The sequence below is a fragment of the Cnephaeus nilssonii genome (genome assembly GCF_951640355.1).
Source record: "Cnephaeus nilssonii genome assembly, chromosome: 13".
In the NCBI taxonomy this organism is placed as follows: domain Eukaryota; kingdom Metazoa; phylum Chordata; class Mammalia; order Chiroptera; family Vespertilionidae; genus Cnephaeus; species Cnephaeus nilssonii.
The window spans coordinates 57641849-57667662 of record NC_137084.1 but is presented as its reverse complement, the minus strand read 5'-3'; the positions used below and the strand labels follow the sequence as shown (position 1 = coordinate 57667662).

At 35.7% G+C, this 25814-nt stretch overlaps 1 pseudogene across 1 annotated transcript; it reads left to right on the top strand.

Moving 5' to 3' along the window:
* The first annotated feature begins 17510 nt into the window (after nucleotides 1-17510).
* LOC307109880 (small ribosomal subunit protein eS8-like) lies at nucleotides 17511-18144 on the top strand (annotated as a pseudogene). The gene has a single exon. The product of its transcript is annotated as a small ribosomal subunit protein eS8-like (transcript).
* The last annotated feature ends 7670 nt before the right edge of the window (nucleotides 18145-25814 follow it).

Sequence of the window (25814 nt, the reverse complement as noted above, 5' to 3'; positions counted from 1 at the left end):
GAAAAAAATAACTTCTTTGCCATGTTAATTATATTCCTCTTATTAACTTCCACAGTCTCCTCTATTGACTGATTTTTCTTAAAGTAAGTAACCCCTGTCCTGATCCTTTCACATCAGCACTTCCAGGATTTCTCTTCTCTTCTTAAAATGCGGCCCATGTCTGTGCTCTCCCTGTTTTGGGACTTGAATGGGTCACAGTTGCTGTCAGAGCCAATCTTCCCATGTATTGGCTGACCAGTCAAACAGTTGCTAGTGGAGTGAGTCTTTGGTGTTCTCTGTTTGCCCGCTTAGTCAATGGGAAACTAAAGCAATATGAGACTTTGTTTCCATTACTGTGCTTTTTCCATTCTGAAACAGTATATATATATATTTTTAATTCCGTTATATAGAGGTTGCTTTTGCTCTATAGATTTTTTCTCTAATGCCTTCTTTTTTTAAAAAATATATTTTTATTGATTTCAGAGAGGAAGGAAGAGGGAGAGAGAGATAGAAACATCCATGACAAGAGAGAATTATGGATCGGCTGCCTCTTGCAAGTCCCCAACTGGGGATCAAGCCCACAATCTGGTCACGTGCCCTTGACTGGAATCGAACCTGGGACCTTTCAGTTCCCAGGCCGATGCCACTGAGCCAAACCGGCCAGGGCAACAGTATATTTCTTTTCTGTTATGTACTGTGCCTTCAGTTTATTTTACTCTGTTATGCCTATATCTTAAATTTATTCAGGGCTTAATGCATTTAAACTCTGAGGTATATATTGACTTACAATGTAATTTGTTGTTTATTAACCTCATCTAATTTTGTGGGAGATTTTATGCAATTTAGTTGATATTTCATTCTTCCCCTCAAACATTATTTTTAAGAGGATGTAAATCTTCTGGGCAATTTTAAATTGATTAAAGTACTTTACATTTTAATAAACAGTACTATCTCAGAGATCTTGTCCTAGTCTCTAAAACATAATCTTCAGAGGAATTTGATTAAAGATAGCCTATTTCCTATATATTACATATCATCTAGTTAAAGAATCAATCTCTGTTTTTGGCTGAAAGGCATGAAAAAATTTTTTAAGTTGGTGCTTTATGCTCACTAGAAAACTGCCTTTTAAAAAAAAATCTCTTTTAGTATAAACTACCATAAAAACACCAAGCTGGGCAATAGCAATCAATTTCATGTTATTACAATACTGTGAGGTATTATTGTTGAATATTGTTTTTGTAGAGACAAAGAAATTAAAATCAACCAATTGGCCAACGTGACCCATATGAGTGGCAGAACTAGAGTTTCTAATATAAAGGCAGTCATTAATCTTTCCATTATGTCAATACGACCTACAAAAGTCTACCCCAGAGAGTCTCCCATAATGAGAAATTAATTTCAAATATTTGTCTGGATGGTACTTCACAGTACATGATTCAACCAACAACATAATATAGGTTATAACTCATTATCATTGTGTTTTTGAGTTGCAAATTCAATTATAAAGTCCCTTTGTTTGTGCCCAGCACAACTTGATTCTCTTGAGTCACTTATTCAGTTTCTTTATTCCTCCCCCATTTTGAACCTTTAGAGTCTCTAAATGTTCAAATGTTTTTCACAATCTCATCTCCCAATATACACAACTTTGAACCCCCTTTGCAGGATGAACCTTCAAAGACTGTCTCTGTTTCTGGTAGTTCTTGTCCCCATGCAATTATTTCTTTTCATGGATCATTTTCACAGAGCGCTATGCTATCCCATGCCTTCTTAGTCTGGCAGTGAACTTGAGCAGGAGAGATGACACTCATTTAAAAATATATAAATTGTTTATATGTGCATTTTACTAGGGAGAGCACGTCTTTAGATTTTAACAATTCCCTAGAGCAGTGGTCGGCAAACTCATTAGTCAACAGAGCCAAATAGCAACAATACAATGATCGAAATTCCTTTTGAAAGCCAAATTTTTTAAACTTAAACTTCTAACGCCACTTCTTCAAAATAGACTCGCCCAGGCCGTGGTATTTTGTGGAAGAGCCACACTCAAGGGGCCAAAGAGCTGCATGTGGCTCGCGAGCCGCAGTTTGCCGACCACTGCCCTAGAGAAAAAGTAACTTCATTATTCCACAAAATGCTTAATTCCAATTAAAGTGCAATTCAGGTTTTATCATGTATTCACATTGGGGAGCTGAAGATAAAGGTTTCTCAATAAATATGTAAAGAGGGAAGAGGAAGAAATATAAAAGGTAAAAGAAGGAAGGGGAGAGGACTAACATTTTCACTTATTCAAAAATATTTCTTAAACACCTACTTGTGTGGGACAGATAGCAAGTATTACATTGTAAAACACTTAGGTTTAAAAATTATATTCAAAAACATATCTAATTCAATAGTAATTAATATTTAATTGAATATTTACTAATAAATAGAACCTTTTAGTGTGACTTTATTAGTTAATTTAAAAATTGATACAGGGCCAAAAAAAAAATCTTAACGAACATGGATTAAAGTTTATAAAAGATGATAGTTAAAAATGAGCTCCCTGAAACTGGATTCTGGCAAACAATTCTCAGAGGTAGAAGGTGCAGCTGTGCATTTATGCCTGAAATCACTCTATCAGCTAATTTTAGACTGCACTTATCAGTAATGATGGTATCTCATTGTTCTCATTTTTTTAAATTCTATATTATTCATGATTCCTGCTGTGACAGTTAAATTGTTCTCAAATTTACCATAGTCAAAAAAGTTTAAAATTACACATGTGTATAATTTTGTTTCTAGAACTTTGGAAAATTGATGATGGTGATGATGGAAAGCTTACTCCTGACTTTTGACAAGTTTAGGTTGGACCGCTGCCAAAAAAGATTTTCGAAGTGCATAATACCAGTGTTTTTTATATACTCAAGGAGATGACTTTAGCATATGTCATAAAGTCCTCCCTCAATACACTGGACATAAAGTAGATTGTTATTGTTTATTATTAATGGTACTATTACTATTATTATTTATTTCTATTTTGAGGTTGTGTTTTAATGAACATGGGAAAATAGTAGCCTAGAAGACTAAAATGTCCCATCTTGTTATGCTTCATCTGGAGAGTTTAGTGAATAGTAGGACTAGCTTTACTTGATTTTGTAAATGCTTAGTTAATTGCTTATTTTGCCCACCGGGCTGCACACTACTTGAGGGGTAATATCTGTGTTAAGTCTCGCATTCTCAGCATCCCAGTTCAGTGCCTGTTATATTATAGGTACCTGCGAAACATTTGTTGAGGGAATGAATGCTTCTGTATATTTTTTCTATAGGTAAGTCTGTGATTAAATTCATCTTTAAAATCTCTAGGAAAATTGACAAAGATAATTTTACATGAAGAAAAAGTACTTTGTATAAAAAGTTTCTATTGTGTGATTAAACTTCAGTTAATATATCTTCTCTCCCACACCAGAATTTTTTTTTGAAGTCATGCATTTTTTTAAAAAAATGTATGTATTTTATTGGCTTTTTTTACAGAGAGGAAGGAAGAAGGATAGAGAGTTGGAAAAATCGATGAGAGAGAAACATGGATCAGCTGCCTCCTGCACACCCACCACTGGCGATATGCCCACAACCAAGGTACATGCCCTTGACCGGAATCTAACCTGGGACCCTTCAGTCCACAGGCTGACGATCTATCCACTGAGCCAAACCAGTTAGAGTGAAGGCATGCATTTTTTTTCTGTTTTATTCAATGTTCTATCCTTAGTACCTAGATATGCTTAGTACCTCAGTATTTGTTACATACATTGGTGGGTGAATTTCAAGAGGATCATTATCTGGCTCTATTAGGCATGGCATCATATGCAGATAATACCTATAAAATTCATTATTTCAAATTTATTAAAGACATGACAGGCACTTCACTGAATAATGGGGATACATTTTTTTTCATCCAAAATTTTATTCCTATTTTTGAGCATCAAGAAACTCAATTGTGTTATCACAGTTGGTCAAGTTGTGCTTAAAATTTTCTAAATCAGGAGATTTAGGTGATTTCTCAGGAAGGGTATCATAAAATGAAAAATATACTTAGGAAAGATCTGTTTGACATAGTTATCTGCTTGCTTTTTTCAGTTTTTAATTTTTTGAGATCATGTATAAATTTTTCATTTCTAAATTTTTATTAGAATATAGCATAATCCCTGGCATTGATGCTTATAAAGTATTTATTTAGCATATGCTATGTATCAGGCATACCATTAAGGTCTTTTTCTCACTAATGAAATCCTCAAAAATACCTGTATTTTACAGAACATTAAGTTAATCTCAAAGAGGTTAAGTAACTTGCCCAAATTCATACAACAAGTAGGAAATGAAGACTGGATTGTAATTGAGGCCCAAATGATCATTTTCTTTTCTTTTCCCCCTGGTATCACTCAGTAAATATCAACTTACTTTATTTGGATTTATTTAACTTGTGAGTAATCAGAAATAATTAATATCTAAGATCTATATTTATTGTGTGAAAGACATACAAAATATTTCTTATTTAATTTTTTCAGTAATCATGACAAATATAGAGTTGTTGTTTTTTCACATAAAAAAAGAGACTTGCCTGGCTAGCATGGCTCAGTGGTTGAGTGTCAACCTATGAACCAGGAAGTCATGTTTTGATTCCTGGTCAGGGCATATGCCCAGATTGTGGGTTCGATCCCCAGTGTGGGGTGTGCAGGAGGCAACCGATTAATAATTCCTTTTCATCATTGATGTTTCTCTCTCTCTCTCTCCCTCTCTGAAATCAATTAAAATATTTTTTTAAAAAAAAGAAAGAAAAAAAGAAAAGAGACTCAAAAGAAATTAGCCTATTTGACAAAGGGATAGAGGACTAGACTCCAATATTAGGTGTTTGACTTAAAATCCATTCTCTTTCTTCATTAGTCTAGTTTTGACACCAAGAAATCAACCAGAGCATGATGCTAAGCGAAATAAGCCAGTCAGAGCAAGATAAATATCACATGATCTTACTAATTTATGGAATATAATGAACAACATAAACTGATGAACAAAAACAGGTCCAGAGACAGAGAAGCATCAATCAGATCATCAAATCTCAGAGGAAGTTAGGGATGAGGATAAGGGAAAGAGATCAACCAAAGGACTTGTATGCATGCATATAAGCCTAACCAATGGATACAGACACCAGGGGGGTGAGGGCATGAGTGGGGGAAGGTTAGGGGGCAATGCGGGGATAAGGACACATATGTAATACCTTAATCAATAAAGAAAACAAATCAACCAGGAAGTTAGTACAATAATTCAGATGTGAGAAAAAAAAAGTGGCTAGAATATAATAATGGAGTTGTAAAGAAAGGGAATAAGGGAAGGATGATGGCTTATCATGTGAATTTTTAAAGAATGTTTTAGCATGACTCAAAGTAGTGTAAGGCTCAATACATCACAATGACTTCCCAAAAGTCTAAAATACAAATTTAATTTAAAAAATCTACTTGCTAATTATTGTCCTAATCTCATTTTCCTGATTTCATTACAGCCTACCATGAACTGCAAAGCTTATTGAAACACCTGCTTTAAATTCCTTACTGGATAGCATTGCCTTTTTTCATTCTCAATATTTTATACCAGAGGCCCGGTGCACAACATTCCTGCACTGGGGGCAGGGAGGTTCCTCAGCCCGGCCTGCACCCTCTCGCAGTCTGGGACCCCGCGGGGAGTGGGCCTAAGCCGGCAGTTGGACATCCCCCAAGGGATCCTTAGTGCTGCCATGAAGGCAGGAGAGGCTCCTGCCACCGCTGCTGCATTCGCCGGCTGTGAGCCCAGCTTCTGGCTGAGTGGTGTCCCCCTGTGGTAGTGCACTGACCACCAGGGGGCAGCTCCTACATTGAGCATCTGCCCCTGGTGGTCAGTGCACGTCATAGTGACCAGTCATTCCACTGTTTGGTTGATTTGCATAGTAGGGTTTTATTATATAGGATAAGCCTATAAAAATAGCATACATATTACATTATAGGCTTGTAGAAAACAGCAAAATCTACTATTTAACAATTTATTTCAGGTATGCTTTAGACATATTTCTGAAGTAGAAAGTCTTGTCCTTTAATTTGATATCTCTATCATTCTAAATTTAAACTTACTCTGAACATCACAAGAAACATGCCTAAGTGATCTATTAAGCCAATAATAATTTATCTTGTAGTACTATAAATCATGTACCTCTAAAGAAACAAAAGTAAGTAAAACATAGTTGTTGTTCATAGGAAACTAATAATATTTAGTCAGGTAAACAGATTTGATATAAGAAGGTGAGGTCTTATAGAAGTACGTAAAAGGCACAATGGAAGAGAAAGGAGAGAGGAACCAGTTGCTTTTTATTCTTGTAATCTTCATTCTTAAAACTAGAATTGGCTTTTGACTCATTGTATATTAACTCTTCTAAGTTATATCAATTTTGTGCATACATTTGATAATGTCTTCCCTAGTTAAATTATATTAAAAGTTTTTCATCATATAAATTTGAAACTTTCACAAGATAGAAAATCCTAGATAGCCCTAGCTGGTTTGGTTCAGTGGATAGAGCGTCGGCCTGCAGACTGAAGGGTCCCAGGTTCAATTACCAGTAAAGGGTATATACCTTGGTTGCAGGTTCCCAGCCCTGGTCTGGGTGCATGCAGGAGGCAACCAATCGATGTGCCTCTCACATTGATTTTCTCTCTGTCTCTATCTCTCCCTTCTACTCTTTCAAAAAATCAATGGAAAAATATTCTGGGGTGAGGATTTATAAAAAAAATAAAAAAAAAAAATAAGAAGCAAAGAAAAAGAAAATCCTATATAAATACTGGTCTCTAACTACCTCTTCTTTTGCATTATTCTAAAATATATATTATCATGTTAACCATAACAAACAAAAATGTACAGTTCAACAATGTCATATACCTGTGTCTCTGACTTCACACAGCATTTTCCTTCTATTTGAAATGCTATTCCTCTTTTTTTCTATAAAACTCAAAATCAAGTTTTCTTGTAACTCTTTTAGTTAATATATATCTAATTTTAGCTCAATAACTCACATTTTCCAGAAATCCTTCCTGACCCTAGAATGTGATTTCAGTGTACATATCTTGTGCTCACTAACAGTATATAAGGCTAACACTGAATTGTTGAATTAGCTTTCTATGTTTCATAATAAATTACCACAATTTAGCACTTTAAAACAACCTGCATTTATCTAACAGTTTCTGTGGGTCAGGATCAGAGCACAGCTAAGCTGGGTGCCTATGTAAAGACATAATCAACATTTCATCAGGAGACTCAATGGAAAAAGATCTTCTAAGAATCCTTAGTTGATTGTTCTAATTCATTTCCTTGTGGCTGTACAACTAGTGCTGCTTGCTTCTTCAAAGACAGCAAAAGCAACAAGGTTCTAGAGCAAGTCTACTAGCCAGAAGGAGTCATATAACACTAGAGGCCCGGTGCATGAAATTCTGCACTCAGGGGCGGGAGGAGGGTCCCTTAGCCTGGCCTGTGCCCTCTTATAGTCCTGGAGCCCCGTGATGGATCGCCCCAAAGAGATAAGCCCTCCCCACCTGGCCGGGGCTCAGTGATGGATCATCACCACCACCACCCCCAGAGGGAGTCTCAAGCAACCCACGGCTGCACCGCCACCAGGTAGCCTGGGACTCCCTCTTTGGGGTGATCAATCATGGGGCTCCACAATTGATCACCCCAAAGAGTTAGGCCCTGCCCACCTGGCCAGGGCTCCACAATCGATCACCCCTGCAAAGAGAGGCCTAGGCTACCCAATTGATCACCCTGCCAGCTGGTGGCCTGGGCCTCCCTCTGCAGGGCGATCATGGGGCGATGGCCGGGCCCCCAGCCAATCGCATCACACCCACCTTGGCTGGCCTGGTGCCAGTGGGTATCATAGCGTGGTCGTCCGGATGGTAGTTCCACTGTTCGGTCGTTCGGTCAATTTGCATATTACACTTTTATTATTATAGGTGATGTAATCACACGTGTCACATCCTGTCACCCTTGTTATATTTTGCTAGTTAAAAGCAATCCACAGGCCCTGCCCACATTCAAGGAGAACATATTTTACAAGGGTGCACACCAATGTGGGTATCATGGGAGACACCTTGAAGTTTGTCTGCTATGATTGTCATCACTGATTTATAAGCCTGTTTCTTCTGCTTGCCCACAAGCGACTTAATGTCAAGGAGCATGTCTTTATATGCCCAGTAACTAGCACTCTATGTTTGGTATATGACACTTAAAACATGATTCACTTATAGAAATACACTCCTATTGGCTACTAAAGTGACTGCAGGTCCACTTCTGACACACATTATTTTATGACACTTTAATCAAGGAAACATGACAAATTCATTACACAGATTCTTCCTAAAGCTATAGCATTTTTGTTATAATTGTTATAGCCATTTGTAAAAATGATCTGCAGTAAAATGTGTGTATTTACTAAGAAACTAAGCAAACTTAAGCAACCTGAGCCAATGAATGAACAGAAAGTGTATGCCATATTAAGACATAGTCAATCTATTAACATATATTTTAGAAAATGCATTTTGGAATATCTTAATTTTTAATATTTCTTGTTATCCGAAACAAAAATATTGTGACTATACAAAGTAAAAGGCAATTTATTTTCCATAAAAATATTTAAAACTGTAGCATCTAAAACCTAATGAATATAACATCATGATAATAGATAGCGAAGTGTTTTGGATAATATTAACCCTTTGCCCTCATTTCTTGGTTACCACTATGATAATGTTATATCTGAGATTTTTAGAAATGCATTATTAGTGTGATACATGAACTAACATAGCAGCAGTACTATGCATTCTTGTTAACTATTTAAAAAGGAAAAGAGATGTTGTGTATTCATTACCAGAGAATAGCTACCTGTATAATATTTAGTTGCCATAGCAATTTAGGTAATTAACAAGCTTGGTTTGTATTACCCAGATGCTAAAGGAGACTCACGTACAGAAATGTAAATCGTGCTCTGAGGCTGTCCTGTACGCTCCAGAGGGGGGAGAACATTATTTTACAGAATCCCTCTCTGATAAATTAGCTAATTAAAAGTTGTGTTGATGGATTTTTAAATGCTTACATATACACTTCAGGCGAAAGTGGTACCTTTTATGAGAACAGAGAGTCTACATTCTGAATTTGCATTTACAGTATAATAAAGAGGTTCAGCTTTAAAATGTAGTTACATTAAATAACATCAGTAGAGTATTGCAGTTGACACAAGAAATTCATTTCCTTGATTTGTTATTAACATTTGCACAATGGTAGCTGTGAGTCAGCTGATGTCACTCAACTTCCAGGCTACAGAACTGAATGTACTTTGGGCTCTAGGGGTTTCATTTATAGCTGATGGGACCACCTGACAAAAATTTTCATAGAGCTGAGAGCCTCAAATAATTGACTACACTTCATAATAGTTTTGCTATATAAAAAGACCCACTTTTTACATTTATTTATTTATTTTGCTTTTTAAGACTTCATCAACATAACTATGCTTACAGAAATACACACATATTGGCTACTAAAATGCAATTTAAGTTTAACTTATTTTACATGATTTGGACTAAAATCTTGGTACATGGTTTAAACATTAAAAAAAGAAAAGACTTGCCCATCTATTTCATTTTTCATCTACTACAAATGTATATAAAAAGATCCTCCAAATGCTGTTAAAGTAGGCAAGAACATTGAGAAATTAATCTTTGGTTTGTCTCTGAAAAATAATACATGTTGCATTGTAAAAGTTTATAAAAACAATTGGTACAACAAAGAAGTGTTGCAATGTTTCAACACCAGTTTACAAAGTTCAATAAACTGACTGATGAATGCTGAAAAGTGGGGAGAGCCTATGTATATTATAAATAAAAAAAGCAGTTGTAGTATAAATAGCCCATTCATTTTTATTAATGAATATTTATTGAATTATGTTCTGTGTTAGGCAGTAGATACCTAGTATTTTCTACATACCAGGCACAAAATTAAATGCTTTAATGTTATATTACTTTTCACAACCTATAATATCTATAATAATAAAAGCATAAATATGCTAATTAGACCAAAAGTCCTCCCAGACGTCCTTCCAGACAACCTTCCGGATGAAGCCAGGGCCACAAGGGAAGCCCAGGTCCCGGGTGCCAGAGGGAAGCTCGGGTCCCATGCCAGAGGGAAGCCGGTGTGGCAGCCAGGGGAAGGAAGGCCTACTCTTGCACAAATTTCGTACACTGGGCCTCTAGTAATCTTATAAGGTACACTGCCATTATCGTGCCCATTTGGTAGATAAGAAAATCTAGGAAGGTTAAATGACTTGTTCAGTGTACTAATTAATGGAACCAGAATTTCAACTGTATTCCTCTGGCTACAGAGCACATGTCTCTAAATATTATGCAGAACTAGCATATCATGGCAGCAAGGATTTTAGTTTCATTGCTTCAGGCCCTTTGGAGGCACTTTATCTAACTTTCAGTTTTGGCTCCCTGTTCTTTGTTTCTTCAATTGTCCGATGATTCCTAATTCTCTTTTCCTGATTTGAAAAACTAAAAAAAAAGAAAAACATTTAATCAATAAATATACCCCAGGACCTTTGGAATGAAAAGCACAGGAAGCCCTACTTATTTACTTATTTTAAAATATATTTTTAATGATATCAGAGAGGAAGTGAGAGGGAGAGAGAGATAAAAGTATCAATGATGAAAGAATCATTGATCAGCTGCCTCCTGCACTCCCCACATTGGGGATCAAGCCTGCAACCCGAGCATGTGCCCTTAACCTGAATCGAACCTGGGACCCTTCAGTCTGCAGGCCGACGCTCTATCCACTGAGCCAAACCAGCTAGGGCCAGGCAGTCCTATTTAGATTTCAATTCAGCCTAGAGAACTTAGAAATTTCTGAGTGTATCACTGTGTAGTACTCCAATAGACAACTACATAGGCAATGAAAAGATGAGACAGAGTTGGGAAAAATGTAAATAATTACTTTTATTCCATTTACATTTATTTTGTTCCAAGTCGTTAGTGTCTAACCTAAAGGATATTCCAGACATCTTGACAAAACTGGTAGAAAAGTATTGGGAGGTAGAAATGGTGCCTTGTCCCTTAAAATTCAGTATGAGGCAGATAATGCATTAATAAGCAAATCTGGACCTGCTGATGAAGTATAATATTGAGGGAATATAAGGGTGGTATGGATGGCAGCAATAATGTGTCCATGGTTAGCCATGTGTCAGTAGTTGCAAACTCATGATTTAACAGGTTAATGGTTAAAAATAATAAAATGTTCTCCAATGTGTCCAGAAATTATTACTCTGCTCTGTGTCCAAGCATATAAAAAAAAGCAAAACCATATATTTTTATAAATAATAATAATAGCATCAACTTACTGAACACTTATTGACCTTAGACATACTGAGAGCCAATTGTGCATTGTCCAGTGCTCATTCCATTATGAGGTACTTTTTATTACAAATTTACAGATTAAACTTAGTGAATGAATGCTGTGGCATTTTTACTTACCAGACTACCATCTTCCAATTTCCCAGATTGGCAGCAGCCATTGGGGCAGAAACCTGCATTTATGATGTGGCCCGATGAGTTAACATATCTCTGGTTCTCAAATAATTATGGATCCTTATGACTATAGCATCTAAAAACCAATGAATATAACATTATGACTATAGATAGTAAAGTGTTATTAATAATATTTGTCCTTTGCCCTCATTTCTTGGTTAACGGTTTCACGAATCAATGAAGAACTGGTTCAGAAGCTTGATTTTATGTTCCCCTCTTCCCTTGCCTCTGAACTCTTTCAGGGTTGGAGTGACCTTTTAGGCAACATCTTTCAAACGTATTTAAAATCAGATACTACACCCAGTTGCGGCAAGGGATAGAGAGCAGATAGGGCACATAGCAGACTGGGAAGAATGAGGCTGGGGGAGAAGATATATGGGAGAATTAGGGCTTCTGTATCCACCAGGGAACTAGAGAGCCACATGCATGTCTATGGATGGATACATGCCCAGGAAAGATCTGAGAGAACTCTATGCTTGTTCCTCTGGCTACACTGGACAGGCAGAGGAAAAGGTGAAGGCAGAGTTATAGGCATCTTGGCTAAACATTGAAGGAGTTATAGGCATCTTGGCTAAACATTGAAGGAATGCCATAGCTCAAAAGCAATCTACAAAGAAAAAGAGAACATATTTTCTTTGTTTTGTTTTTCTTTTTTTTTTGTGCTCCAGAGGTTTTAGGAAATCTCTGTCAGGTCACTGGCTGACTGCTAAGCTAATAGCATGGAGACCTCAGTGGCCACATATGAAAAGAAATATAGTCTTTGCAAAAATAATTTGGAAAAGCCACTTAACAAATGGGTGACTGCAGACAACCAAAGAGTAACAGTGCAAAACTAGTGAGGGTGGGGAAAGGAGGATCTGATTTTTAGCATTATCACATTATAAAACTCAAATTTTCTCAGTTTTAACCAAAAAAAATAAATATCTGAGACTAGGAAAGTAGAGCCTATTAACAACAACAAATAAAAATAAAATAAAAACCACAAGACAGAAGAAGGAAGGAAGGAAGGAAGGAAGGAAGGAAGGAAGGAAGGAAGGAAGGAAGGAAGGAAGGAAGGAAGGAAGGAAGGAAAGAATGGAGGGAGGGAGGGAGGAGGGAGGGAGGGAGGAAGGAAGGAAGGAAGGAAGGAAGGAAGGAAGGAAGGAAGGAAGGAAGGAAGGAAGGAAGGAAGGAAAGAATGGAGGGAGGGAGGGAGGAGGGAGGGAGGGAGGGAGGAAGGAAGGAAGGAAGGAAGGAAGGAAGGAAGGAAGGAAGGAAGGAAGGAAGGAAGGAAGGAAGGAAGGAAGGAAGGAAGGAAAGAAGGAAGGAACTGCAGAAATCATCCTTGAAGAAACCCAGACATTGGAGTTAACAGACAGAGATTTTAATCAATTCTTAATTATGTTTAAAGGGTTAAAGGAAACCACTGAAAAAAGAGTCAAAGCAACACAGGAGAATAATTACAGAGCACACTAATTTATAAAACATATAGAGACTATCAATAAAGAAATATAAATTATTTAAAAAGAACCAAGTAAATATTCTGAGCTGAGAAGTACAAAGCTGAAGTTAAAATTTTATTTCAGGAGTTCAACAGCAGTCTTGAGTATGCAAAAGAAAGAATTAGCAGCCCTGGCACGTGTGGATTAGTTGGTTGAATGCCGTCCCATGCACAGCAAGGTCACTGATTCAATTCCCAGTCAGGACATGTGTTTTTCTCTCTCACAATGATGTTTCTCTCTCTCTCTCCCTCTCCCTTCCTCCTTCTCTGAAATCAATGCAAATGTATTTTTGAATAAAGAAAAATAATGAATTAGTAGACTTAAAAATAGGCCAACTAAAAGTATCCAGTCTGAGGAATAGAAAGATGAAAAAATAGGGGGGAAAAAAGAAAAAAAGAACCTACCGAGGGATCTGTGAGCAGAAGCCAGTGGTTGACATATTTCAAGAGCTAAAAACCAAAAACTGTTAACTAAGAATTATATGTTCAACAAAGTTATTTTTCAAAAATGAAGATAAATGAAGACATTCCAGATAGGGAAAATTCAGAGCATTTGTTGCTATTATACCTGCTCTACAAGAAATGATAAAGATAGTCCTTCAAGATAAAATAAAAGAACACTAGAGAGATACTCAAATCCATATATATTACATATAAAATAGAGAAATATGCTAATTAACCGTGATGCCATAACAGGTTGACTGGACAGGAGGCGGTTGCGATCGCAGCGTCGGGGGCGGGGCGGCAGGGGCCTCCGCGTGTCTGCGCTGGGGGAGGGCCTGATCAGCAGCGGCTGTGGCTGCTTCAAGGGCTGGAGAGGGAGGCAGGGCCGGACCGGTGACTGGAGGGTGGGTAGCGCCACGTGATTTCGAATCGCACGCTGGGCTCCTAGTACAGAAATAAAGAATAACAGTATGGTGATTGCTAGGAGGGCAAAGTGGAGGCTGTAGGTAGGTCAATGATGTTGGATGGAGACTTGACTTGGGGTGGTGAACATACAATACAGTATACAGACAATGTGTTGTAGAATTGTACACCTGAAACCTGTATTATTATTTTGTTAACCAGTGTCACTAGAAAGAAAGTCAATAAAAAGAAAATAAGAATAACAGCAAAGGTAACCATATAGTTAAATTAAAAAGCCAGTATTATAATTTTGGCTTGTAACTCCTTTTTTCTATATGATTTAAAAGGCAAATGCATAAAACAATAATTATACATCCATGTTAATGGGCACATGGTGTACAAAAATGTAATTTGTGATAGTAAGGGAAGAAAGAAAATTGCATATGGGCAGAAATTTGTATGCCAATGAAGCTAAGCTTCTATTAATTAAAACTAACTTTTTATACATTTAGGATGTTAATTGTCATAATCATGGTTACCCCTGAGAAAATAAAAAATAGAGAGATAAAACAAAATGAGAAGGAAATCAAAATGGTACACTATAAAACGTCTGTTAAATACACAAAAAAAACATTAGTGGGAGAACTGATGAACAAATATAAGGCATAAAGGAAACAGAAGCAAATAAAAAGAAATGGCAAATGTAAGTCCTCTCTTATCAGTAATCACTACAAATATGATTGGATTAAGTTCATCATTTAATGAATTCAAAGGCAGGGAAAACAGAATTTAAAAAAAAATTATCCAACTATATACTGTCTACAACAGATAAGATGCACATAAAATCCAAATATACAAGTAAATTGAAATTGAAAATCAGAAGAGATATTTCATGCCCATAGTATCCAAAAGAGGATTGGCTGGCCATACTAATAACAGACAAATTACTTTAAATAAAAATATTGTTATAAGAGGCAAAGAAGGAAATTGCATATAGATAAAATTATCAGTTCATCAAGAATTTATAGCAAACTCAAAAATAAATTAGACTACATTAAAATTAAGTACTTTTGTGCATCAACGAGCACTATTAAGAAAGTTAAACCCACATAATAAGAGAAATATAATCAAATCATATATCTGATTTAATATTGGAATATATGAAGAACTCTTATAACTCAACAATAAAGGACAAACAGCCCAATTAAAATATAAGCAAAGGACTTCAATGACTTAAGTAGATATTTTCTCCAAAGAAAATAAATAAATTGTCAACAAGCAGATGAAAAGATGCTCAACATCATTAGCCAGTAGCTAAATGCAAACAAAAACCACCATGAGTGAATATTTTACATTCACTAAGGATAACTACCAAAAACATGGAAAATATCATGTTTTCATGAGGATATGGGCAAACTGGAATCTTTCTACACTTGCTGATAGAAATGTAAAATGATGCTACCACTGTGGAAAGCAGTTTGGCCATTCCTCAATAAGTTAAACACAAAATTACCATGTGTTTCAGCAATTCCACTCCTGGATACATACCCAAAAGAATTGAAAACATATGTGCAAACAAAAACGTGCACATGAATGTTCATAGCAGCACTATAGCCAAATCAAGAAAATCAAGTAAATGAACCAAGTGTCCATAAATTGATGAATGCATAAACAAAACATGGTACATCCGTATACTAGAATATCATTCAGCCATAAAAAGGAATGGAGTATTTTTAAGTACTAAAACATGAATGGACCTTGAAAACATTAGGCCAAGTGAAAGAAACCAGACATAAAAATCCACATGTTGTATGATTCTATTTATATGAATATCCAGAATAGGCAAATCCACAGAGACAGAAAGCAGATTAATGGTTGCCAGGGACTGGAGTAGGGGAAAACGAGAAGACTGCTTAAAGTGTATGGGGTTTCCGTTTGGAATGATGAAAATATTCTGAAACTAGGTAGTGGTGATGGTTGTACAACACTGTAAATGTACTAAATGTTGCTAAAAGTAAACTTGGGTTATGCATATTTTACCACAAAAAATATTTAAAGCAAGTTAGAAGAAAAAGTAAAAATAATTTGGTAGTTTCTTAGAGGATTGGAGCATAGAGATATCATTGATTCAAAATAAGAATAACAAAATGAGCCCAAGTAGTTATTAGCTGGCACCATTTACTTACAAAAAAATTTATGGGGACTAAGTAAAACAAAAATATGTAAAAAATTACTTGTGTAGAAGTTGACCCATAGTTTATTTTCTATAAATATTGATTTACTCTAAACTTATTTAGTTAAAGCTATCCATGTTGTTATTACTTTTTGATCATTTTTGTATAATTATCAAGTTATTTCATAAAGCATGTTAATTACAAGTGCTGACTCTGCAGTGACTGACATTGTCCAAGTTTAAATCTGGGCTTCCTTTATTCTGTGATATTTAGAAAACTTGCTTTACCTCACTCTGCCTGTTTGCTTATTTATAAAATTAACAATCATTTTATAAATGACTTATGAGTAAAGAGCAGTAGGGTAGAAAAATGTATAACAAATTTTAACACAAGTCTAGGCTCTTAAATCATCATTCAAGTATTATTATTAATAATAATAATAATATAAATATATTTCTATAGTCACATTTTACTCCTGCTTTGTGATAAACAAAGAAAGTAATTCAAACTTTGAATGGGAAGATATATTAGTTGTTTTAATTAAATTGTTTATATCCTTCCTGTCTCATTCCAAATAAGAAAATGTCCTTCCTATCTGGTTTCCATACCTTCTGTTTTGCTTCCTGACACTTGTATCATCCCCCCTTTTATCTCTGCTTTAGCTTTACAATCTAGTGACATAGGCTGTCCATCTTCTATTCCCCTTGTTTTTCAAGGCATTATCTATACTTATTCCTTCTCAAGGGCATGCACCAGTGATCATGCATTAACTCCATCTTGCCTGCCATTGGTTTGTAAATTACTGCTTATTTAGGAGAATGCATAAGACATGAACTAGATTTTTTAGTCATAATATTCTATGACTTTATTAAAATATGGTGAATAAAATAACTTTTGCTAAGTTCAAAATTTTCTAGTTGGGAAAAGAAAAAGAAAACAGGTATACTTTAGATGCCTTACTTATATCATCTCTACCACTAGGTCATGTAAAAGTCATGTAGACATAAAAGTAGACATGTAATGTAGAAGTAGACAGTGAATCAGAACAATTTGTTCCAAAAGCTGTGTGCGTAATCTCTTGGATTGTTGAAAAGAAACTTCTCAATAGTCCAACTGGGAAAATAATTTGATAATGTTCCACAAGTTGTTGAAAATTGGCCCCTCACTAGACGCCTTGATGAAAAATATATACTGTATATAATTTCGAAGTCCTAAGAAAACAAAAATCTTACCAATACATACCCAGAGAAAGGCTATAATAGAAATATAAAATTTGAGCATGCCCCAGGAAAACAAGGCTGCATTTTTAATGGTTGCTAAACAAATTCTTGAGTTTTACTCTGAGTAATAATGAAAATAAGCTGAAGTGTTTACAATTGTTTTAAAAAATAGGGACATGTAGCTCTTTCCAGCTGGTACCAAACCATGGGTTTCTCTCAGGACAACTGGCACAGCGCCACACGACCAGTGGCAAGAGAAAGCCCTACCACAAGAAGCGAAAACATGAGCTGGGATGCCCTGCTGCCAGCACTAAGATCGGGCCGCTCCACATACACACAGTCTGAGTGCGGGTAGGCAACAAGAAGTACCGAGCCTTGAGGCTAGATGTAGGCAACTTCTCCTGGGGCTCAGAGTATTATACGGGCAAAACAAGGATTATTGATGTCTACACTGCATCCAACAAGGACCTGGTCCACACCAAAACCCTAGTAAAGAACTGCATCGTGCTCATTGACAGCACACCGTACCAACAGTGGCAACAAGTCCCACTACGTCCCACTACACACTGCCCCTGGGCCGCAAGAAAGGCGCCAAGCTGACTCCTGAGGAGGAAGAGATTTTAAACAAAAAACAATCAAAGAAAAATCAGAAGAAAAATGATGAAAGGAAAAAGAATGTCAAAATCTGCAGTCTTCTCAAAGAGCAGTCCCAGCAGGGCAAGCTTCTTGCATGCATCCCTTCAAGACCAGGCCAGTGTGGCCGAGCAGATGTCTATGTACTGGAGGGCAAGAAGCTGGAGTTCTATCTGAGGAAAATCAAGGCCCAGAAAGGCAAATAAATCCTCTGCCCTCCTATCTTAGCTCATTTATTCAAGGTCTTTATGCAAAAAAAATAAAAAAAATAGAGACATGTAAAAAAATACAAAGTTTTATGAGCAAAGTGACATATGACAAATCTACATATTTCCTCAGAGCATCAGTAAAAATGGCTGATAATTTAAGAAAAATATATACCCTCAATAATATTCAACTGAAAAATGATATACTATTTTGTATGATAATTACTGGCTATGATTTTAAGTGAGATTATGGAGAATTTCCTAATATATAAAAATACAAAATATGAACCCTCAAGCAACCACTACCCAGCCTCAGCATTTACTGAATCATACACATTGTTATTTCATGTCTACTCTCATCATCTTCTATCTCTCATATTTTATTGAAACAAATTTTAGCCTTAAAATCATTTCATTAAATTTTTTTTATTATGTATCTTTTTTTATTATTGATTTTTAGAAAGAGAGGGAGGGAGGGAGAGAGAAACATAGATGTGAGAGCAAAAAATTATTCTACTGCCTCATGCACACCCCCTACTGGGTTTCAAACCCACAACTTGGGCATGTGTCCCAACCAGGAATCAAATTATTTGGTGCACAGGATGACTCCCAACCAACTGAGCCATACTGTCCAGTGCTGCACTTTTTTTTTTATAAAGCATTAGTGCAATGCCATCATCTAACCTAACATTAATAATCCTATCTAATAAAGAGATAATATGCAAATTGACTGTTGCGCCATAACAAAGATGACTGTGCTCACAGCGAAGGCAGGGATTCCATAACACAAGATGGCTGCACCCACAGCAGAGGCCGAGTTCCCATAACAAGCCTTAACAAGTAATCAGCAGGGACCTGAGGCTGTGTGGGCTGGGCCGGGACAGGGGACCTGAGGCTGCACTCCCCGCTTGGTGGGGCTTGACAGAGGACCTCAGGCCATGCCCCCCACCCTGGTGCCAGGCCAGGGAACCTGAGGCCACGCCCCCTGCCTGGCAGGGCAGTTTGGAGTGAGCAGGCCAGCAGGGGGGCAGTTGAGGGTGAGCAGGCCACTGGGGAGGGAAGGTGGGACCTCAGGCCATGCCTCCTGAACTTGGCTCAGGGACCTCAAGCAGCACCCCCCACCCTGGCACCAGGCCAGGTGTCCTGAGTCCACGGCCCAGACCTGGCAGGGCTTGACAGGGGTGGGACCGGCCAGGTCTGGATCTAGCCCAATGAGGGTGGGGCTGGCCAGGTCTGGGTCTCATTCGATTTCAAGGCTCATGTGGTTGGGCAGGGACTTGACTCTGGTACCTGTGGCGCACCCCAGACTCTGACAGGAGGAAGTTTTTCATATACATTTTACTAATTTTCTTTCATCTCTGACACTTCTATTATAGAGAATGGGCAAATAGCAATATTAAAATATTTCCTCTAATTAATTCCCTTTTAATGTACATGAATTTCATGCACCAGGTCACTAGTAATTATATAATAACCAGTTGTGTTCAAATTTCGAAATATCTCAGAATGTATTTTCTTAATTGTGTTTGTTTGAATCAGGCAAATAAGGTTCACACATTGCAATTAGCTGATTTGTCTTACAAGTGTTAAAATCTTTAGGCTTCCTCTCCATTTATTTAATTTCTTGAATTTATTTGTTGATGCAAAGATATAAAGCACAATGTGATAAGTAAGCTGTAAGAGTACAGGGGTTTTGTGTGTGTGTGTTTCATTCTTGAATACCCATTTTAAAGGTCCCTGGAATATAGTAAACACTCAATAAACATTTGTTGAATGATATTGAGATATACAAGCCTAAACATTGTTTGTAGGGGCATAAATTGTTCATATATTAACATTCAGTGAAAAAAATATTCATATATATTAGTATATATTATTTTTTCCTTTTTTGTTTTCTTTTTTAAATTTAAATTATTTATTGTTTAAAGTATTACATGAGTCTCCTTCCCCCGAACCCCATTGACCTTCCCTGGCCACTCACACCCCCAGCACGTGTCCTCACCCCACTACTGTTTGTGTCCATTGGCTATACTCATAAGCTTGTATACAAGTCCTTTGGTTGATCTCTTACCTCCTCACCCCCCTATTTTCCTTCATAGGTTGGACAGTCTGTTTGATATTTCTATGTCTCTGGTTCTATAGTATTTTTGTACATACAACTTAACAAAAGGAAGATAAGCAATCCAATAAAAAAAGTGGGCAAAGGACATAAATAGACACTTTTCGAAAGAGGACATAAGAAAGGCCAAGAGACATATGAAAACATGCTCAAAGTCTAATCATCTGAGAGATGCAAATCAAAATGACAATGAGGTACCATCTCACACCTGTCAGAATGGCTATCATCAACAAATCAACAAACAACAAGTGCTGGTGAGAATGTGGAGAAAAAGGAACCCTTGTGCACTGCTGGTGGGAATGCAGACTGGTGCAGCCACTGTGGAGAACAGTATGGACTTTCCTCAAAAAATTAAAAATGGAACTTCCATTTGACCCAGTAATCCCACTTCTGGGAATATATTTTTAAATCATATACATATGATTGTACTTTATAATTCTACCCATATTAGGACAACTAAATAACCCAATTACCCAGGAAATTCCAATGTTTACTTGTTGTCCAGTGGTTTCCAGGCAGTTTAGTATGTGTCATTATAAAAGTATCCCAGTTAATACAAATTTTACAAATATGTGTAGATTAAAGGACATGTTTCATAAAAACCAATGGTTTAAAGAAGAAATTAAAAGAATAAATCAAATAGTTATCTTGTGAAAAAAATAGAAACATACCAAAATAAGTTCTAAGAGAGAAGTTTATTGTGATAAAAGACTATTTAAGAATAAGGAAAACATCTCAAATAACTTAAAATTGTAAAAAAAAAAAAAAAGAATTAGAAAAAGAAGAACTAAGTACATAATAGTCAAAAGGAAAGAAATAGCAAACATCAGAGTAGAAATAAATGAAATAGAGTCTAAAAGGATAACAGAAAAGATCGATGAAATTAAAAGCTGATTCTCTGGATAAAAAACAAACAAACAAAAAACAAAACTTTTACTAGACTTGCCAAGAAAAAGAAAAGAGAGATGAGTCAATTAAAATTAAAAATAAGCCTGTCCAGTATGGTTCAGTGGTTGAGCATTGACCCAGGAACCAGGTCACAGTTTGATTCTCAGTCAGGGTATATGCCCGGGTTATGGCTCTATCCCCATTAGGAGGTGTGCAGGAGGCAGATGATAAATAATTTTCATCATTGATGTTTCTATCTCTCTCTCACTCTCTCTGAAATTAATAAAACCATACTTAAAATAATTTTTAAAATTAAATTAAAAATGAAAGTAGAGATATTGCAACTGATACTATAGAACTACAAAGGAAAATAGACACTACGGTGAACAAATAAACTTCAAGTTAGACAACCTAGAAGAAATGGACAAATTCCTAGAAACATTCAGCCTACCTTGACTGAATCATGAACCATTATTAGTAAGAAGATTGAATTAAAAATCAAAAACCTCCCAACAAGAAAAAGTTGAGGATCTAACAGCATCTTTGGTGAATTCTACTAAACATTTAAATAACTAATACCAATCCTTCTCAAATGCTTCCAAAAATATAAGAGAAGGAAATACATCCAAACTATTTTTACAAGGCCAGCATTACCCTGATACCAAAGCCAGAGAAGGACACAACAAGAAAAATATATTATAGACCAGTGGTCGGCAAACTGTGGCTCAAGAGCCACATGCGGCTCTTTGGCCCCTTGAGTGTGGCTCTTCCACAAAATACCACAGCCTGGGCGAGTCTACTTTGAAGAAGTGGCATTAGAAGAAGTTTAAGTTTAAAAAAATTGGCTCTCAAAAGAAATTTCAATCCTTGTACTGTTGATATTTGGCGCTGTTGATTAATGAGTTTGCTGACCACTGTTAGACCAATATCCCAGATGAACATACATGCAAAAAGCCTCAACAAAATATTAGCAAACTGAATTCAACAATACATTAAAAGGATCATACACCATGATCAAATGGGATATATATCAGGGATGAAATAATGGTTCAGCATCTACAAATTAATCAGTGTGGTACACCATATTAACAAAATGAAGGACAACAAGCATATGATCCTCTCAATAAATGCAGTAAAAGCATTGGACATAATTCAACATCTTTTCATGATAAAAACCCTCAACAAACTTGGCATAAAGGGAACATACCCCAACATAATAAAGGTGTATATGATAAGCCTGTAGCTAAAATCATACTTACTGGTGAAATGCTGAAAACTTTACTTCTAAGAACAAAAACAAGATAAGGATGCCAATCTCTTTACTTTTATTTAGCATATACTGAAAATCTTAGCATTTAGGTAAGAAAAAGAAGATATGCTAATAGGAAAGGAAGAAGTAAAACTCTATTTGTAGATGACATGGTATTGTCTATAGAAAATTCTAAATATTCCACCAAAAGAACTGTTAGAACTAATAAATACTAGTAAGTTTAGTAAATTTGCAGAATACAAACTCAATGTACAAAAATAACTTGTGTTTCTATATACCAACAACAATCATAAAGCGGAATTAAGAAAACAATCCTATTGATAATAAATAGCATCAAAAAGAATAAAATACTTAGGAATAAATTAAACCAAGGAGTTGTGAAATCTATACAGTGAAAACTATGCAGTGAAATGAAATATCAATATTGTTATAGCTTCTTAATCTATTTTAAACTAGAGATATACTTTAGTCCTTTTTTGTCTTTTATAATCTTCACTAGAGGCCCTATGCACGAAATTCATGCAAGAGTAGGCCTTCCTTCCCCCGGCTGCCTGCACTGGCTTCCCTCTGGCACCTGGGACCTGGGCACCCCCGGCTTCTTCTGGAAGGACATCAGGTCTAATTAGCATATTACACTTTTTTTATTATAGACTAGAGGCCTGGTGCACAATATTTGTGCATGGGTAGGATCCCTAGGCCTGGCCAGCAATCAGGGCTGACCAGGTTCCCTGCCTCCCCACCTCCCCGCCTCCTCCTTCCCTCGCTTCCTCAATGCCCTGAAGCTGCTGCTGGTTGCCTGCCATGTTTCGCATTGCCCCCTGGTCATCAGTGCATGTGATAGCAAGCGATCAAACTCTCGGTCTCCTGGTCAAACTCCTGAGGGGACATTTTGAATATTAGCCTTTTATATATAGAGATACTTGTGAAGAGTATATACATTTAATTCACAGGTTCCCCAATTTCAGTCTATCTATAGTTTTCTAATAATTACATTCATTTTTAGCAGAAATATCAACCATAGAAATGATGTTGTACCCTCACCACAACATACCAAGAGGCATATGCTATCTATTTGTCCCGTGACTGGTGATGCTAATTTTGATCACTTGGGTAAGGTGGTATCTGCCAGGTTTTTTGCATTATAACTGCTATTTTTCCTTTTTTAAATTAATATGCAGCCTGTTGGAAGATGCCTGTAAAATTTGTGAATATCTTGCTTGTCATCAAACTTTCTCTTTCTAGTTTTAGCAAGCACTTGCCTATTATTACAATAGCGGTTGCCAGTTGTTGACTTTTTGAATTATTATTTCTTCTGCAATTAATAATTGGCATTCTACTGTAAAGATTTTCTTTCTCTACATTTAATTAATCAATTTATTTATATCAATATGAACTCATGGATTCTAAATTTATTCTATGAATTATGATCTATCAATAAATATAATTATTTATTGATGCTCAAATTGATCCAGATTTGATCAGTGGTATTTTCAAATTTGCTTCTGAGTGTTTTGGCATGCCCCATAATTTATTTCTTAATACTTCCTTACTTTCTAGAGCAAGATGTGCCAGGTTCATTGTCCCAGGCCTAGAATCAATCAACCATGTTGCCAATGAGTTTGAATGCATTTTAGTAGAGAATGCAACTTAGATTTCAAAATCTAAGTTCTATATCTATCTATCTATCTATCTATCTATCTATCTATCTATCTATCTATCCATCCATCCATCTATCCATCTGTCATTCTATCAATCTAAGCATGAAATTATACTGATACCTCAAATTTTGATTAAATGTCACAAAGTTCATTCTAGCCTTCTTATTTGATGCATTTGTAATTCCCTTTTCTGACAATAAGGAAATCTGATTCCTAAGAATATTTGCTCAATATTAGAATATACATTTAAGCTAACCCATACCTCTATGAAAAAAAGATAATTATTAATAAATTTGATATTACTTACAGTTTGATTCATTTTTAGCTTAATGGTATATTATCAAAATAATGGTTCTAGAGTTACTTGGGATAATTCTTTCCTTCATCCTTTACAGGTGTGGCTAATTTATACATTTGAAATACAATCTGATTTCTGTTTGTAATCCCTTGTTGATTTAATTCTTTAACAAATATAACTTGGCTCTGATAGTCAAAACTATACAAAAAGTTTCACTTGGAGAAATGAGAGACCTCCTGCCTCCATCTTTCTCCTGTTTCTCCAGCCTTTGCACTTCATTTTAACACACCTTCTGAGCAGAATCAATCTTACTAGTTTTCTACTTTTCTGTTTTTTTGCAAAAATGAACAAGTATGTGTATATTTTCTTATCCTCACTTTTTTTTCACTTTTTCTTAAATTTAACAATTTATTCTGTAAATTACTCTATACCAGTCAGCATTTGTCTTCATTGTCTAATTTCCATTGTGATTTTTTTAACCTTAGATTTTTTTTTGTTTATTTATCACAATTTCAAACATTGGGATTTATTTTTTAGAATACGTATTTTGTAAGATTTCTATATTCTGAAATTTCTTAAGACTTTGTTTTGTTGTAAAGCATATATGGTCAATTTAGAAATGCTCTTTGTGTAATCATAAATGGTGTGAACCCCATAACTGTTAGGTACAATATTCCATATATGTAAGTTAAACCTAATTTACTTAGCATTTTGTTCATATATTTTATATCTTTACTGAGTTTTACCTGATTGTTTAATCAGTTAAACAGGAAATGTATTTAAACCTCCCACTCTGATTGTGAATTTCTTGAGGGAGAGCTAGAGAGACAGAGTGTACATATTATACATATTTAGAGTTGATATATTTTCCTGGAATATTGAATATTTCATTATTATGAAATGTTCCTTGCAATCTCTATTAATACTTTTGTATTCAAGTCTTGTTTTAATATTGCTACACTAGCTTTTCTATGGTTAATATTTGCATATTATGCATTTTATCATAATTTTACTTTTTGACCTTTGAACCTTATATTTAAAAGGCATTGCCACTAAGTAGTAGTATATAATTAGGTTTTTAGTTTTATATAATAAAATTATAGCCTCTTTTTTTTAATTATAGTATTTATCCTACATATATTTATTTACCAATAACACTTTACTCAGTGCTTTCTTCTTCCTTTGGTAAGACTCCTTTTTATTTTCTGTAAAGTGCTACAAGTAAATATGTTAGGATTTGCCAGCCACATAAAGTCTGTTTCATTTTCTTCTTTGTTTATAAAAAATATTATAACAATTCAAAGTATAAAAATCATTTGTCAGCTAAACATAAACAAGTCGTGGGCTGAATTTAATTTCCTAATCACTATTCTATAGATTAAAACATGCATCCTTTATTTGTCAAAGTTTAATAATAATTGTTACTTTTACTTTACT